The sequence below is a fragment of the Equus przewalskii genome, chromosome 1 (assembly GCF_037783145.1).
Source record: "Equus przewalskii isolate Varuska chromosome 1, EquPr2, whole genome shotgun sequence".
Classification (NCBI taxonomy): Eukaryota; Metazoa; Chordata; class Mammalia; order Perissodactyla; family Equidae; genus Equus; species Equus przewalskii.
In genome coordinates this window covers 158,432,299-158,450,956 of record NC_091831.1, presented here as the reverse complement: position 1 = coordinate 158,450,956, position 18,658 = coordinate 158,432,299, and the positions used below count along the sequence as shown (strand labels likewise).

At 38.9% G+C, this 18,658-nt stretch overlaps 1 long non-coding RNA gene across 1 annotated transcript in view; it reads right to left on the bottom strand.

Annotated features, from left to right (window-relative positions):
• Window positions 1–7,714: 7,714 nt before the first annotated feature.
• Window positions 7,715–18,658, bottom strand: part of LOC103567348 (uncharacterized) — a 35,185-nt gene continuing 24,241 nt past the window's right edge. The window contains exons 4-6 of the long non-coding RNA XR_011541656.1: window positions 10,074–10,223; window positions 9,645–9,980; window positions 7,715–9,460 (exon numbers count right to left, since the gene is read on the bottom strand). This is a non-coding gene — a long non-coding RNA (uncharacterized lncRNA). The remainder of the gene's footprint in view (window positions 9,461–9,644; window positions 9,981–10,073; window positions 10,224–18,658) is intronic.

Genomic DNA, 18,658 nt, shown 5'->3' with positions numbered 1-18,658 from the left:
CATTAAAATGTGAGATAAGAAAAGGCAAAATAAGAGAAAAGAGTAAGGCAAGAGAAGAGAAGTGATAAGAAAGAAGGAGAACCTTGTTCTGCTCTTTAGAAATAATTTAGGGCTGGCTTCTGTGTAAATCTCTTTGACCAAAAGATAACTCAGGGGTTTCTCTAGGTTGGGCCTGTTGGGACCCCCTCCCCACAATGATCTTTAGTTAAAGATTCACACAAAAAGAACTTTAACCTTCTCTTGAAACATTTGTAAAGAAAGAAAAGGAAGGTATGGTGTTATAAAAACCTCTTGGCACATTTGCCCTAGTAAACAGTAGATTATAAAGCAAAAAAAACCCCTCTGTGAAGGAGTTGCAAAACTAGAGATTTTCCACATGGAGAAGCTACTTAAAAAAGAACTCAAACGAAGTGCATGTTGAGCAAAAATTGATGGTTAACGAAGTTTGAGGTATTATTATGATGATAAAGGGCTCATTTTAAGTGGAAGACCGGGGTAAGTTTTGTACTAAAAAATGCCACAGTAGCAGCAGAGTGATTATTCAATAGATTTGAATTTAAAGGAAACAAGCAAGTGTCAATAGAAAGACATCGTTCCTCTGATTTGCCTTATTTTTCCTTTAAATAGGTTCTAATAAGCCATATATTTTGAAAAGAGGATAGAAAATCTCTTTGCTTTGAATCAGAAAAAAAGCAGAATGTAGCTGTTTCTGAAAGCTTTGCTAAGGATCTCATGCTTTAATCATTGAAACCTTGACCCTATGATAATGTCTTTCTTTGGAATAGGGAAATTATCTTTAAATCCTCATCTTCAAGCCCCAAGAGACCTGCGATGAATGGAAACATACAAAAAATTTCTTCTCTCTTTGCCTAGAGCTTAAGATGGGTGTTAATGTTGAATCATTGAGGTTCCTGGCAACCACTTCAAGAGGATGATTGGAAAAAAAAGCTGAATGAAAGGAATATTTTGAATGTGTGGGCAGAATTAAGGGAAACCTACAAGAGACAGCAAAGCAGCCTGGGGCTAGCAACAGCCAGAAGACTTCACCACTCCTTGGCCAGAAGGGACAGCAGGGGAAGAAGTTATCCTAGCCTGGGGAGACCTGTAACTGAGAGAGAATAGCACCCAAAGGACCTGTGGACTTCAGTACAGGAAAGAAAGGACCTTGGAATGTAAACATCTTGACCACTCTCTCCTGCCGATGCCTCTCACTGGGCCAAACCCAACCAGAAGCAAAAGGACCAGGGAGACCAGTGGATGCAGTGTGTAGAAGTCAGCCGGCTGGGCAAAGAGTAGGATGGAGAGGAGACCTGGAGAGGAAAATCAAACATCCAGACTCCTGACACAGGTTTACTGTTGTCCTGCCACTCAGGCAAAGATGTATGTCTGCCCTAAATGTACATATGAGCATATCTATACTGTATTTTGATCAATGTAGAAAGACAAATAAGTCCCACTAAAACAATAGTCCAGTATAGGCTTTAGTGTCCTAATAAAGTTTTTCAAGTAATTATTCAATCTCTACTTCTCTATCCTCTGCAAATGCAGCACACACAGCTCGCAAGATTATGTCTAGATAGCGCAAGTGGCACAGATATTGTTTGCCTTCAATCATTTAACAATTAATCTCAAGAGTTACAAATGAACAAAACCTTTAGGAGACTTATTTTTTAATCTTACTCTAGAAATGACTGATTGTTCAGTGGTTTCCCCCTAAGGGTGCTCATGGGAGGAACTAACCATATTTATTAATTAGCTATGCTTAGTTATAGAAGGAAGAAAGTTTTCCTCTGAATTTATGCTATGGTTGGAACTTATGAGAATCCATTTGTAGTAGCAGGACTGATGCGGGAGCCTTATTCTTCTTCTTCTTGAAAAGTAGGACAGTTCAGCCTCTTGTTTGCTTCTAATTAAAGAACTGCTCCTTAACTGCTGAAGAGGTAGGGAAGCAGTCAAGGGCCTCCACAAAATGCTGTGCACACCCAAAGGGTTTCTAGGGCATCAACTGAGCTTTCGGAATTGAACAACATAGCTTCAATAGCTATTCTGTTTGTATGCTTTGATTTATGAGATTAATGAGGAAATTATTCATCAAATGCCTACTCTGAGCATAATGTTAAGCCCTTTGCATTTTTTGACACATCTGCTCTTCCTAACATTCCACATTTTAGAGGAAACTAGAGTTTAGGAAAATTAAACAATTTCCTCAAGTCATCCCTAAAGAAATAGAACGAAGATTTTAACTCACACTTTTCTGACTTCAGAGGTATTCTTTCTACTAAATCACACTGAGAATATCAATTTTCATCACTAACTTTTTAAAAGCCTTATAATGGAAAGTAGTCCTATTATCATAGTAAAATTATACAATCATATACTTGAATGAGCCAAGTAGAACTTTAGAGATAGTTTTGTTAATTGAGTGGATCCCAAATGCTGACCTCGCATGTATGTACCACTTAACCAAAACAGCCCCTAGATAATTGTCTCTAAACCACCTCTAACATGCAATGATTATTCACCTTCTCTAGCATCTCTTGCTCATTTCTATGCCATTATTGGTTTATGTGCAGATAATCTGATGAAAACTTGGCTTTTTTTCTTATCAACTTACTCTACCTTCCTGGTATGGACCACATTCTGACAATTCTGCCCAACTCTCCAATTTCTATTGAAAGAATCATCAAGTTCACAGAAAAATCACATGAACTGCTTCCCTAACCCACTGTAAAATGAATGCAGTGCTGCCTGATTTGGAGATGACTCAGATGTGAGGTGTGTGAGCCAGTGGGGCACGTTCCCAAAATGCTGCAGGTTGAGGTCTCTGCTCTCCTCCAGAGTCCCTGCCCTCCAAGAGGTGCCTCTCTTCACTCCTTCTTGTGTGACTACTGCTCAGACATGCGCATCACAACACAAGGGCACTGAAGATCTAGCCCGCAGTGATGTCAAGGGGCTTCAATCTGAGATTCCAGGTGCTTCTCTAAGAGTGCTTACTGCTCTTCCCAATAAACTGTTTATAAATATCGGAAGTCTGTAAATGTCACTGACTTCCCAGGAGACATTTCCCAAGAAATGACTCAAGTAAAATAATGAGAAAGCTCTTTGTAAACATCAGACGCAAATGTAGATTACATTCATTTTAGAAATATCAGAGAAAAATCAGCCCAAAATAAAGTCGTTGGAGTAAGGAAGAAAATCAATGCTTTTCATATTAAAATTTGACAAAGAATACAGCCCAGCCAAGACAATCATACTTCTTCTGCATAAATTAGGAGACTCTTAAAAGAAAAAAGGGAAATCCATGATTTAACCTTCTGCTCTCCTACCTCCAACAGAAGAGACCATAAGTCAATGACCTCCATATCTCTGTGGACTGAAGAGATTTTCCAGTTTCTCCGGGTCTAATACCTTCCCTCTCACCCAGACCCAGTTTCCTCATTGTTGCCTTGTTGTTTACTAATAGGTCAGGCTACATCTGAGGTGTATTGTTAAGTTCTAAAAGTATATTTTTAGAGAAATATAAGCCAACTGGAAACTGTTCGAAGTGCACAGTAGAGAGGGGAATCAAAATTGCAGTATAAATATAATAAATGGTTAAGAAAACATAAATGTTTAATATGGAAAGAAACTACTCAGTGCAAATATCAGATGTGGTCCAAAATTTGTAAAGGAAACATGTGAACACTTCTATGTTCCAAAAAGTGTAGAAGCCACAGGAACACAGGTGCTGCCTCAATATGAAGATAATTGCTTATTAATTCACAGCTGCCCAAAGTTTGGATGGACAGTGTGGGAACAGCAGGGACCCGGTTTGAAGAAAATGCTGGTAATTCCCTTGGTGATGCTGTAAGGAGATCTAAGAAGCTCATGGACAGATGGTTTAGTTTCCCTTTGAGAACTTTACCTCCTGAGATTTATGCCATATTTCTTTTTAGTTTGTGTCTGTCTATTTTATAGAGAAGCTCTGAGGCTGAGTTTTTTGTTTTGTTTGTTTTGTAACTTTGTTTTAATGAGACAGGAGCAAAGGGGAAAATCATGTGACTGGCAAATCATAGGTATTCAATAAATATTTTTCAAATGATTGAAACTTTAAATAAGTGCACAGAGCTAGCAGCAATCCATGTAACGAGAAGCCATTTTACATGCTGGATGCCAGGCAATGGAATAAGAGCTGTTTCCCTTCATTCATGATGAATGAACTGCCTTTGCAGAGGTCCTGACCTCTTCAAGGGTTCACTCAGGAGCTGCCCTGGCATCCTGATTATTCCAGGAGAAAACCTTGCAAGTCGGTGGTCCTCACAAATTACTGTTGAATACCTGTTAAACGCAAGACACCATTTGCATTGAGTCATTAGCAGAAGAACAAGACATAGTCCTTGCCCTCGAAAACTTACCATCTGTTTTGGTAGATGGGACACTTATTCAGGAGATAAACCATTAACAAACTAAAGTAAAATGTGCTGTAATTGCAGCAATGGAGAAATCATTAGGGATATTCCATCCAAATGAGAGAAGAAAGGATCTCACAAAGCTTAAGGAATTTACCAATTAATAAAAGACAGAATTATTCTAGTTCATCCTGTAAGTAGGGACAGAGATGTGCTTCCCAAGATGTTCCTCTTGAGTGCAAGAAGAAAACCATGAGAATTAATATATGTATTCATCTTAACCTATTTTTGTTTATTCTAATTTCTATTTTTGTTTGTCACATACATGACCATAATCTATAAGCATATAAATATGCATATATTGGAAGAGTAACAGATTTTACTGATAGAATCAAATCCTTGGAGATCATTGTACTACAGTAGAGAGCCCTCAGCACAGGCAGTACAGGGTTTGAGCTAGACTCTGAATATGAGGAATGAGAAGGAAAAACCTCAGTCCTCCTCCTGTTTCTCTTTTACTCTCACACTACTACCACACTCACAACCCTTCTGATACCAGATGTGTGGGGGCTTTTCTCACACCAGGCAATTCTGTGACACCAGCTGGGTGCCCTATAATTTAACTCAATCCTGACTCTATCTACCTGAAAAGAACACCAGTTCTGATGAATCAGCTATAAATCGGAGGTTCCCACAATTCCTCATTGGGTTCGATTAATTTTCTAGAGTGGCTTAGAGAAATCAGGGAAGCAGTCTACTTACTGTTTACCAGTTGATTATAAAAATATGTGAAAAGGATGTAGATGAACAGCCAGGTGGAAGAGATGCATAGGGCAAAGTCTGTGGGGAGGGACAGTGGGGCTTCCATGCCGGCTCCTGGTGCACCACTCTCCCAGCTCCTCCACCTGTTCACCAGCCCTGAAACTCTCTGGACCCCATACTTTTGGGATTTTTCTGAAAGCTTCATCATGTAGGCATTATCAGTCATTAACTCCATTTCCAGCCCCTCTCCCGTCTCTGGAGAATGGGGGGTGGGGCTGAAGGTTCCAAGCTTCTAATCATGGCTTCATCTTTCTGTTGACCAGCCCCAATCCAGGAGCTCACCAGAAGTCACCTTATTAGAACAAAAGACACAGCTGTCACCCAGGAAATTCCAAGGAATTTAGGAGCTCTTTGTCAGGAGCCAGAGTCAAAGACCAAACCTTAGAACAAAAGATGCTCCTAGTGCTCTTATCACTTAGGAAATTACAAGGGTTTTAAGAGCTCTGTGCCAGGAACAGGGGGCAGATACCAATATACATATTTTCTATAACCTAAAGGGGAAGGAGAGGGCATTTCAGGCAGAAAAATAAATGAACTGATACAAGTCATATAGGAGAGAATGCCAACAGGTCTTAAGGGTTAGAGAGTAATCTACTTAATCACCCAACAGGTCATGGGGTGTGCTGGCAGAAAAGAAAGCAGAAAATTTTTGTTGGATTTACAATATGGGAGAGTTTCTGAGCAGAGGGTACTACTATTTAGATTTGTTGGCTTTGTTGTCTTTTTTCTATGTAACATTACAAAGCCCTGAAGGATTTATTCTTGGGACCTGGGCCTACCACAGTGCTGCTGCAGTGTTTCCTTAATGGCCTGGTCCCAATTGGTCATTTCGTTTTCCGAAATCCAAACAGTCAACAGAGCTTCAAGGACATGGTTTGCAGTTATGCTCTTTCCTCTTACAACTCCTTATGAACTATAAAGCTACTTGAATCCTAGAGTTCAAAATATTTCAAAACACCTTCCTTTGCCACTTTCCCTTTATGTCCCACTGCTGTCAATGGAGCAAAGTGGAGAGTGGTCAGGGAGTTCTCAGAAGAACTCTCTATATCCCCTGGAGTCCCATATTCTTTAACATGGAAATTGATATCCATCTCTGGTCTAGATATTTCTGAAGCAAGGAGATCGGAGCACCAAAAACTGGGTGGCTTACAACAGAAAGTTATTGTCTTACAGTTCTGGAAGCTAGAAGTCTGAAATTAAGTTGTCAGCAGGGCCATGCTCTCTCTGACAGCTCTAAAAGAGAATCCTTCCTTGCTTCTTTGAGCTTCTGGTGTTTTCACGCTATCCTTGGTTCCTAGCCTTATCTATACATCACTCCAGTCACAAGGTCCTCTTTTCCCTGTGTCTTTCCACACTGTCTTCCTTCTATACTTGTCTGTCTCTATGTCCAAATGCCCCCTTTTTCTAAGGACATCAGTCATATTGGATTAAGGCCCATTCCAATGACTTCATTTTAATTTCACTACCTCTAGACCCTGTTGCCAACTAAGATCACATTCTGAGGTACTTGGGGCTATGAATTCAACATAACTTTTTCAGGGGGTCCCGATTCAACCCATAACACCAACCCTTGGAAGAAAATGAAAGTAGCTCAGCATCCCAATCCCCACTCATTCTCTGTAGTGCCCTAACCTTCAGAAGGTGCAGAAGGGTACCCCAGGTGAGTTCCATGCCCCCCCAAAGAAAAGCAGTGAAGTTAGAGAAGGCAGGGCCCACAGGAGCAAAGCAAGATAAGCCCTGACCTGAGAGTGAGTTGGGGTCTTAGATCCCTCAGTGGAGCCAATGGCAGATGCAGATATCCTCCTGAGGAGTTCCTCAGACATTTGAAGAGCCTGGGTGACCCTAGATGCTGCCCCCAGAGCAGTATCAGTGTAGACACAACCAGCAGCTGACAGAGCAGACCAATCCAGAGAGAGACCTCGGACAGCTCCATGCCACCTGCACTGGCCTGTCAGGTAATCTCTCCAGCTCTGCCCTCCATGTTTATTCTCAGGATCCCTACAACAGCTTTTTCACCTAGGAATTTTTTATTTTGTTTTGTTTTTACAGGAAGTAAATGAAAAAAAGGGATGGCAATCTTTGTATACATACCAACTCCCAGGATTTGAGAGTACAAGGAATTTTACTCTGCTGTGGATTCTTTTCTCCTTGTCACCACTGCATTGAGAGCTTCAACCTACCTTTAAGGGGGAGCTATCACTTCCGCTCTCTTATTTCTAATTCCTCTCCCATCAACTGCATTTTCCTCTTCTTTTATTTTATTCTTTTTCCACTTTCCCCTTTGGGTAATGATGCCTTTAGTGTTCTATATGTGATCTAGAAAAAAATATGGTAGGAAGTCTAGCTGTTGACATTTCAAACAATAGAGTCAAAACACCAAGGTAAAAGGTAGGGTTTTCAACACACCACACACATACTCCTCGGTGAACTGAAAAGAACTTCCTAGTATGACCAAAGGGAATTTTCTCTCTTTTATTGCTTGCCAAGGCAGTGAGAGAGCCACATACTTATTCATTATTTATTGAGCAACAATAGTACACATAGCGTTGGGCAGGACTCTTAAAGAGGAAGCACACATGGCCCCTCTTCTCAAACATTTCATTTGGTTAAAAAGATAAGACTAACACACTTTTAAAAAGCAACAATCCAGACCAGAATATGCCTAAAGAAGTGGTACAAACATATACCAATTTATATTTATATCCAATAGAGATATTTGGACGCTCTTAAAAATTTGAGTTCAGACCCAAGCTATTTAAGACATGATGGTACAGCTTTATGATATTTAATATTACTAGAATGCTCTTTTCTTCTGCGGTCAGTAACTGCCCCTCACTTTTTCTTCCATATGCAAATACCTACTGAAAACCTACTGCATAGCAAGTACTGGCATGTGGGGATCACTTCCTGAAACCCTTCCCTAGCACTATATTTCTAACTGAAAGGTGGTAGAGAATAGTGGTTAAAGCCTTAGATCTGGGGTCCAGAGTCTGGGATTCCCAGGTCAAACTTGGCTGAGCAGCAGAATCACCAGAGAGAACTAAATAGGAAATACAGACTTCTGGGCCACACCCTTGCAAACTCTGATTCAGTTGATCTGGAATATAGCAACAACAAAAAAAAAAAATCAATTTTTTTCCCAAAATTCCAGATACTTCTGATAAACAGGTTTAGGAACCACTGGTCTACCCTAGGGCATTGGTCTCTAAAGTGGGAGGGACACATCTGGGCGGGAAGACCAAGATAAGTTAATAAGGATGTGGGAAGAATATATTACAATTTCCATTCGTATTTGTTTTCAGTTTAAAAATTAGGAATGAGATTGAGTTTTACTAATATTTCATATACTGATTGACACTGGTGTCCTCACTGGGTCTGCATGTTAGATTATATGCAAAGTATCCTGAGGGAAGGATTGAGGTTCCAAACTCAGGGCTGTTGGTAATAGCCACTCGCTTACTCATTCTCTTTCAGCTTCTTATTATATTATCCAATATTAACTAAACTACTCTTTTCAAAATGGGCACACCTTGAAAATGTTCCTGCAAAGAGACTGAAGCTAGCAGATAATATTTAAGATGCAAGCACAGAGAGCAAGAATAAAATGGCAGAATTGACATGCCTCTTACTCCTATCATAAGTTCATCATCATTTGTTTTATGAGGAAAATAAAAAACAATCTAATCAGCTCTCAAAAGAAATGGGTCAAAAGTGTTTCAGTCATCAAGACTATTTAATATGGATTTATAGCACCATCATTGAATCACTCCCTAAAAACATATGTTCCTGTGCACATTTGCTAATAGATAGTGTGTCTGGACTCAATTTTTTTCTGATGGCAGTGCCAAATGGGAAAGCTTGAAGAACACTGCATCAGGGGAGAAAGCAGCTATTGCTTATCCTTTTTCCACCTCCTGGAAACGTTGTGATCTCTCCCTGTTTCTGTTCAGCTCTTCATGGGTTCCCTGCCTCTGTGTCCTGCAGAGCACAGTAGTAAGTGGCAGCGTCTGCCACCTGCACATGGAGGATGAGCAGTGATGAGGAGAATCGCTCGTATGTCATGTTGTAGCGTCCCTGCTGAGAAGGGCTTGAGCCCCTAACAAGGAGTCTTGGTGCACATCCTGGGAGATGAAGGTACCAGAAGAAACTGTAAGCATTGGATATAGAGTGATTACAGGAGATTTCTGCCACAGCTCCCTCCGAAGATACCACAGTGGAAGGCTGAAGTACTTGGTCCTTGCTCTCTGCAACTGCAGTGAACAAATAAAGAAGGCTGTGATTTTTATGCTGCTATTTGGCTTACTGATCGCCCCTTAGGTACAGTGAGTATTAATAAATCTGACTTTTTTGTTTTTTAAAAAAAAAACATGAGTCCAAATTTTAAAACAATGGCACATGCTTTTCCAAGACCAGATGATGAAGGAGTCTACTCACCCTTCCAGAGAAAGCTGAGGAGGAGGCCCAGCCACACCGCTTCCAGAGCGCTCTGTAAAGCCATGGCCAAAATGCAGCTGGTCTCAGGCCTCAGCTGTAAGTATGATGCTCACCAGGAAGCTGATTCAAGACCACCTGCTTTGCATTTTCTTCTTTTGTCAATGACATCACAGCCAGAATCCGTGAACTGTAGAAGAGTGACTACAGTTGTGAGGCTGCTTAATAGTGACTTCGACTCTGCTTTGTTCTGTGAAGTAGTCTTAAAGGGAACGTGTCTTTCTTTCAGAGGTCACCACACTGTGCAAATTTAATCATTCAAGAAGCTTGCTTTCCTCCCTAGGGTGTCAGAAGGAGTCACAAAATTGATGAGAGACTGTTTCATCATTCAAATTAAAGTGATGTATTCACATAAAAGTATGCTGAACTTACCACGTGTGATATGGTGACATGCTAACATTAAAAATAATGATCATGAAATCTTAGCAACTGTGGTAGATGAGAGATGGGTTTTTTTAAGGCACAAAAATTTTTGTGTAAACATATTCATCAGAATTCAACTCCTTGCATCCAAGGTGGTCTCTAGAACAAATAAGGAAAGAAAATCTCAGTTACATGTTTCTGTAACCAAAAGAAACTGGGTCAAGAAAGACCCAAAAGCTGCATTTGGAGATGATCCCTTTTGGATGGTACCTATCCTCATTCTGTAGCCTGAGACTGTCCCCTCTGCTACTAACGCAGATGCTGCTAACCATTCTCCCTCTGCCTTTTATTGCTTTATACAGATTTTCTTGTGATTATAATTGAAAAAGAAGAATAAACAAGATTTGAGGCAATTCAAAGTCTATACAGTGAAGTTTTGATGGGCACCACCGCCTCCTAGTGGACTACATGGGAACTGATGGGAAATCTTTTTTCCCTACGGAGCCGAAGACAGTGTTGGGAGCCTCTCCCATCTTGAACAGATTTCATACCCTTTCTTTTTGTTCAAATTCCTCATCCTAGTCAACTTCTATACGGATGGGAAGGCTACCCAGTGGAAATAACTGCCTTCTTGGAAAGCCTTTTGTTACCAAAAGATGTTCTTCATTTAGGCAAGGGATTGTTTAAACATATACTTCCATGGAATGAAATATTTCACTATCATCCTAAGATGGTTGCTTAATTCATTTCCTTTCCTTTCTTAACAGTCTTCCAGGTCAGGAGAAATTTGTTTCTTCCCTAATCTTTTCTCTTTTTTTACTGACAGTTTCCTTAATAACGGTAAGATGATTGTTTAGGTCTAACAGGGACCTTTTATTTATATTTATGACCCCAAATAGCTTCCAAAAAAATACTGAATTCCAATATGGCTGTAAAATTAGGATGGAAAAATCAAAGACAAATGGGCACAGATTCATTTAGTGGAAGGACTAATATAGCTACTGTGATTACTTTGAGCTCTGAAATTTCTAACAACTGAATCATGAAAGGAAACATGAAGGGAATATGGTTCTACAAATAAGCTCATTAAGTGTTCAAGTAGCTTCTTCCTGAAACCAACTAGTATATAGCTATAGGCACCTTAAAACGTCTTATGTTACTGATTCAAAGTTTCTAACTACTGCGCAGTATTTTAGCCTGTGCCTCCTCCACATTTACTTATACAATCTCTTTGTGACGGACTCATAGGCTGCCTCTAAGTCCTGCTGTCACAGCAATGAACATATCTTTAGTGCATGAACATTCAAGTCTCTCCAAATCCTTAACAATTGGTATTGTAAAATTTGTAACACTGACTAAACTTTACCAATATGCTGAGTGTGGAGTCTTATTTTAATTTATGTTACTTTGATTAATAGTGAAATTGAGCCATTCATGTTTTCCTTTCTGATATTACATATTCAAATGATTTGCCCATTTTTAAATTAGCTCTCCAGTCTTTTGCTCAGTAAATTGCAGGAGTTCCGCATATGTTGATCCCTAGATGTGTTCAACATCACAAATACCTCCTTCCAGTATACCCCTAGTCTGTTAATGTTTGTCTATGGTGTCCTTTTTTTAAACGGTAATCCTTCATTTTCATAAAGTCAAAGTTATCACTTTTTTTCACCTTATGATTTGAGTTTCAGGGATATTGACTTAGAAATCATTCCCCCACCCCAAGGACACAAATGCATTTTTCCCACATTGTATTTTACTATCTTTATAGGTTTTCCTTTTCCATTTACGTTTTAATTCATCTGAAATTTGCATCTATATATGTAACTTTATTTTTCTTCATAGAGCAAGACAGTTTTCCCCGCACTATCTACTAAAATCATCTATCTTTCCCCCATAGATTTGTGGTTCCACCTTTATCATATAAAAAGTTATCTATGAACTAGGTCTCTTCCTGAGTTTTATATTTTGTTGCATTGATTTGGTTGCTTCTTTCTGAAACACTACCATACTCTTTTTATTATCTTATCTTTATCAAGCAATATGCTTTACCAAGGTGTCCCTTTAATCAGTCAAATTTTCAGATGCAATTCAATAAAATTCACTCCAGCTAGTTTAAGCAGAAAAAGAGTACATTAAGCGATATTAAGGACCTCATAGACTCTACAGAAGAGGTAGGTAGTGGGGATTCCATGCTACACAGCCGTAAACAATGCTCAAACACACCACAGGGGATGCTGTAATCAAGCAATCAAATGTCATCACTACTCAGCGCCAGCACCACACATTCACTCAACCAGCAACAAGGGCACTCAGTATTGAATATCCAAAGCTATTCCATCATTACCCTGCTAGACACAGTCCAAACTACACACACTAGAGGATACTTCTGCACGTCTACTCTTGGAGGACTGTAATGGGCAGTAGTGACAGTGGCCATCCCTTCTTGCTTATGACCATAAAGAGAAAGGACCTGAAATGTCTCCATTATAGAGACTTCCTTTTCACCTAGTACACGCTCAATTTTTGAGAATGTTCTATATATGCTGGAAAAGAGTGTGAACATACTGTACATCTCACTATGTTCCCTTTGAGTATATTTCAACCAGCTTCTGTCTCTAAACTCCTGCCCCTAAGGAGGGAGTTCAAAATCAGTACAAGAAGACTACAGGAGAACAGATGCTTTGTCTTCCCTCTCCACTCTTCTCCTCACCTTGGCCCCTTTACTCAGCAAAATTTTCTCTCTTCTCTCCAAGTTACAAAAAAATTCTCATATTTGTGAATGGAGAAAAATAAATTCAAGTGTGGAGGGAAGGAAAAATGAAAGCTGGGGAGAGGGAAAAATGAAAGATGTTGATTCCATGAAAAGAAGCCAGCCAACATGCCATTGTACAGATTGAAGAGACTTTGTGAAATGATCTATATGCATCTCATCTAAGACTTAAATATAATGTTTATAATAGATAAAATTCTAATCCATTTGAATTCTTCCTAAGACAATTCAACATTTAAGGTAGTGATTAGAAAAGAAAATAATACCATACAGGTTTCAAAGGGGAAAGAATGTGCTTATTAATACAGGGAGGGGTGTGTGGAGATGAGGTGGGAGATAAATAAGGAAAAAAAAAAAAGGGGGGGGAAATAATAGTGCAGTTCCCCAGATTGCAAAAAGCAACATACATGCAATGTGACCTTGTCAATGAATTCTTCAGATTTTTCAAATAAACTTTTATAAAGTCTATTAAAAATGAGTTATTGGGGCTGGCCCCGTGGCTGAGTGGTTAAGTTCGTGCGCTCTGCTGCAGGCAGCCCAGTGTTTCGTTAGTTCGAATCCTGGGCGCGGACATGGCACTGCTCATCAGACCACGCTGAGGCAGCGTCCCACATGCCACAACTAGAAGAACCCACAACGAAGAATACACAACTATGTACCGGGGGGCTTTGGGGAGAAAAAGGAAAAAGTAAAATCTTTAAAAAAAAAAAAAAAAGAGTTATTACTCTAGTTGGATTTTTTTGTTGGAAATGAAGAGATCCAACCTCTGTGACTCAGGTTGATTGAGGCACAACAGAACAGCATGAGTGAGATTGGTGGGAATGGCAGAGCAAAGACTTCCAAAAAGTCACTTCTCCATAAAAGCAATAAGAACATTGGCAAAAAAAAATTGTTAAAACCAACTTTTTCTGAATACTAGAGGTTAACCTAAGGCTTGCAACAGTCCAAGAAGCATTTATTCAAGAATACTTGCTGAATTTTGATAAGAGCAGAAAGTAATTTTCTGTGGGCATTTTAACTTGCCCTGCTCTCATCACTTTATCCCTAATTGTGCAATAGCTTTGAAAACCAGCAGCCTCACTACATGGTGAAAAACAGCAGCCTAGCAGCCACTGGAGAAGCTGAAACTGGTTAGGAACTCTCCAAAAACACATTCTCAGAGGATTGTCATTATTTGACCCGTCTGGCACATCCCTGGAAACCTCCATTGGTAGGATTTGTGTTTATTTGAGCTGACTTAGATCTTGCTCATTGCAGACAACCTTTTCCTCGGCAGCATTTATTGAAAGCAATCAGCACCAATTGTTTAACTTTGCCACTGCCTGAGAACGTGATAACAGTAGAACAAACAATAAGCTGACCAAAATAGTTAAAGGAAAAACTGAGGAATGTGATGTCCATAGGGGGCGCTGAAAAGCTCCAACATATTCCTGGGACTCTAGACTTCCATGCATGGGCACAGAGAAGCCTGTATGCATGCCAAGGGCCACTTGAAAGACCAGGAAAGATCTAAGAAAGCCCTACTCTTTCACCTAGGGCTGACCTTGAAGCCCTGTGAAAGCAAGACGTGAAAGTTAACACAGAGTTGTAAACTGCCTGGCCAAATCTTGAAATATTGCCTAAACACCCACGCAAAGCCCACTGGCAAAGTGTAGGAGGCCTACTGGCTCCAGGCATTTAAGGAAATCTCTGTCCAATCATCAGCTAACCTCTAAGTTAATCAATCCCAGTGACCACATATGACAAAAAATGCAGACCTTACAAATTAGTTCAGGAAAGTCACTAAACAAGCTGAGAGCAAATACAATGAAAACAACAACAGGAGCAAACCTCAAGGGGATGGGTGATCTGATTTCCAGTGTCACCATATTATATTAGATAAAATGTCCTGTTTTCAATTTTAAAAAATGATAATGCGTGCAAGGAAATAAGAAGTTGTGGTCCATACAGAAGAAAAGAAAAGTCAAAGGAGAAAAGGAGAGCTTGAGGTGACTACATATTGGACCTACTAGACAAAGACCTTACATCAGCTATTTCTTCAAAGAACTAAAGAAAACTATGTATAAAGAACTAAAGGAAAGTATAAGAAAGTATAAGTATAAGAATTATGCTTCAGCAAATAAAGAATATCAATAAAGAGATAGAATTATTACAAAAGAACCAAATAAAAATTAATAAATTTAAAAGGTTTGAAATCACACAAACAATATTCTCCTACCACAATGGAATGAAATTAGGAATCAATAAAAGAAGGAAATTTGGGGAATTCACAAATATGTGGAGATTAAACAACACACTCAAATAAATGAATCAAAGAAGAAATCACAAGGGAAAATTAGAAAATAATTGAGACAAATGAAAACAAAAACACAATAAAATCCCACAACAAAATTTATGAGTACAACTAGAAGGACCTAGAGCTAGAATATACAACTATGTACTGTGGGGCTTTGGGGAAAAGAAGAGAAAAAATAAGATTGGCAACAGATGTTAGCTCAGGTGCCAATCTTAAAAAAAAAAATATGAGATGCAGCTAAAGTGAGATTTAGAGAGAAATTTATAGCTGTAAATACCTATATTATAAAAAGGAAGAATATCTCAAATCAATGACCTAACTTTCCACCATAAGAAACTAGAAAGAGAAGAGACAACTAAACTCAAAACAAACATAAGGAAGGAAATAATAAAGATCAGAGTGGAAATAAATGAAATAGAGACTATAAAAAAGTAGAGAAAACCAAATGAAACCAAAAGTTGGTTCTTTGAAGTGATCAACAAAAGTGACAATCATTTAGCTAGATTGACCAAGAAAAAAAGAGAGGACACGAACATTATTAAAATTGAGAACAGGAGCATTACTACCAAGCTTACAAAAATAAAAGTGAATTAGAGAAACAATTATATGCCAGCAAATTAGATAACCTATATGAAATGGGAAAATTCCCAGGAAGACATAAACTAACAAAACTGACTTAAGAAGAAATAGAAAATCTGAATAGATCTATAACAAGTAAAAGATCAAATTAGTAATCAAAAAAATATCCCAGAAAGAAAAGCCCAGACCCAGATAGTTTCACTGGTGAATTGTACTGAATGCTTAAAGAATTAACCCCAATCCTGCACAAACTCTTCCAAAAAACAGAACAAGAGGGAATGCTTTCCATCTTATGATTATGAGGAAACAATGCTGAAAATTTTCATGAGCGTGCCCAAGCCTAATTCTCCTAAAACTTCTCAGATTACTCTTTTCGTTCTTCTTCCCTGACTTTTCTCCCTTTTCATAGGTATCCCATAAGGTTCCAGACCTTTACCTCCTGCTCCTTATCTCTCAGCAATACGTGTATCTCTGGTAGTCATTCCAAGGACAAAGCTTTGGGGAATTAGGTGAACCACTTCTTTTTAAATAACTAACCTGACATAGCTCTACATACAATCATGTAAGTGTGCACTGCCCAACCTCAGGAGAACTACTCACATCACAGACCTGTAGATTTGTATCTCCATTACAATTTTCCAGCAAATTTAAAGCAGCTTTATCTCACAAAAATCAGTAGATTGTGACCATCTTACGAGTAATTTTAATTCACATAAAAGTGCCATAATGACCCTAAACTCTGGCATTCCTAGTGAGTTAGGATCACGAAGGAAACAACCTCCTAACAGAAAAATTCAATTCTCTTTACTCAAGACACATTATTAAACAGGCCGAAATCTAACTTATCTTTTTCACACAAAACCTGCCTCCCTTCCTTTCAATTTATGTAATGTTTCTATCATTCACTTAGATTTGAAATCTTAGGCTAGCTCACTCTCCTCTCCAATCTGTTCTACACAGCAGAGTAAGATTAATCTGCCCCTGAGATACAACAAGTGGCACAATAAGGGAGCTGGTGATGTTTGCTGACTGCAAATAGGATGTGTACCAGGTGTAGAGTGGTAGCTGGAGTACAGCCTCTTGAACTGACCAGCCTTCCCCAATGGCAAGGCATTTTTAGTTTTGTTCCAGTAGTCCATTCTAAAACAACGTGTACAAATTCTACAAAGATCTTCTAATCATCTGTCATTTCATGTTTAGTATTTCTGAAATCAAAGCAACAATTCTCAGAGTTCCTTTTCCATTTTTCTCCCAGAATTCACCGTAAATGCTAAACAGTGTTCTCCTGAGTACGACTAGACTTTGTGATTCTGTGCCTCCTGGATATATTCTGTGTGCACAGCTTGGTTCATTGGCCACTTTAATTAATTTACATAAGTTAATCACCGCATAAGCACAACAGTTTTAATAAGGTCTGCTGGGGAATGCAACTCCCTTTGTTAACTACTATTCTTACCGCAAAGAAGCACTTAGAGACCAGAAAGTAATCAGTGGGAGCAAGAGTTATAATGAGTCGCTAGAGGCATCCTCTGGTATTATCTATGATGCTGGCATGGGCCAGAGGAACACAGGAGATTAATTAAAAGGTTGGATTTTCTTCTGGGTCATCTTAACAGGCAGTCCCTATTGACCTGTAATTTGTCAAAAGTAACCAAATTCTAGGCTTCTTCCTTCCCTGAACTTTGTGTGTTCTGATTACAAACACCTACACTCTTGAGTGCGTTTGACCCAGCAAAGCAGAAGCAAATTACCACCCTACAATCCTGTTCCTTTGTGCACAGCTCCCTTCATCATTAAGAGAAAGCAGTGTGCAGAGAGGATTTCTAATCTAGATTATAGTTAACTACTTCACCGGGGCCCTGTGTGAGTCATTAGTCCACACAATTCACTTATTCTTTTAATTTCTAGCTAGTTGGTCTGTTGTCTTAGGCCCAACTAGAAAGGAAATTCAAGATAATAAATTCTTATCATCTAAGAAATTTGGATCTGGAAGAAGCTTAGGCTTTACCTGCTGTAGCCCGTTTATACTACAAGAGAGAAAGCAGACATTCCAGAAGTTTTCACAACTTGCCTAAGGTCACACAGAAAGTTGGTGATTGAACCAGATCTAAAGGTAGAACTCTAGTCTCCTAGTTCAGTTTTCTTCCAACAAAAATCATGAGAATGGCACGTGAAGACAAGTCTGGAAAAAAATTAAGAGATTGCCTTAACTGAATTGTGGTTAAGGAGATATGATGCCCTGTTTTTCCTTCCTTTGACATTTTGAAATCTCTCCCATAGGTTCCTTTTCCTCTCCATCTTCATGGTCTTTGTTCTTGTTAGCTCATGCTCCTACTGCTACCACAGACTCCATCTTTGGCTTCCATATTCCAGCCATTCCTATTTCTAATCTATCCTGCATATCACTGCCAAAGAATGTTCCTAAAAGAAGATCACATCCCAATCTATTTAATAAAATAAACTTTATAAACTTAATGTCACTGCTCTGCTTGATTACTCATGCTGTACCAAGGAAGAAGGGGTCTAATTATATTTTTTGCTACAAATTTCTGTTCAGTGACTCAAAACTAATTTGTTTAAATTCATGTAATTCATTGACTTATGCCATCTTTTTTAATCACATATTAGATTCTTAGATATAGTAGCATTTATTTCTGGGCTTTTTGTTGTTGATGTTCCATGCATCTTTCAGTTAATTATATATGTTCCACCTTTTTGGCAACTGCATCTGTATAAATTGGAAAAACAAACTGTGATATATCCACCCAATCAAATACTACTCAGCAGTAAACAGGAGTGACCATTGATATAAGGAATGACATAAATTTATCTCAAAATAATTATGCTGAGTGAGAGAAGCCAGACAAAATAACAGTACACATTGTCCATTTACATAAAATTCTAGCAATTCTGGAAAAGACAAATAATTGATAGTGACAGAAAGCACAT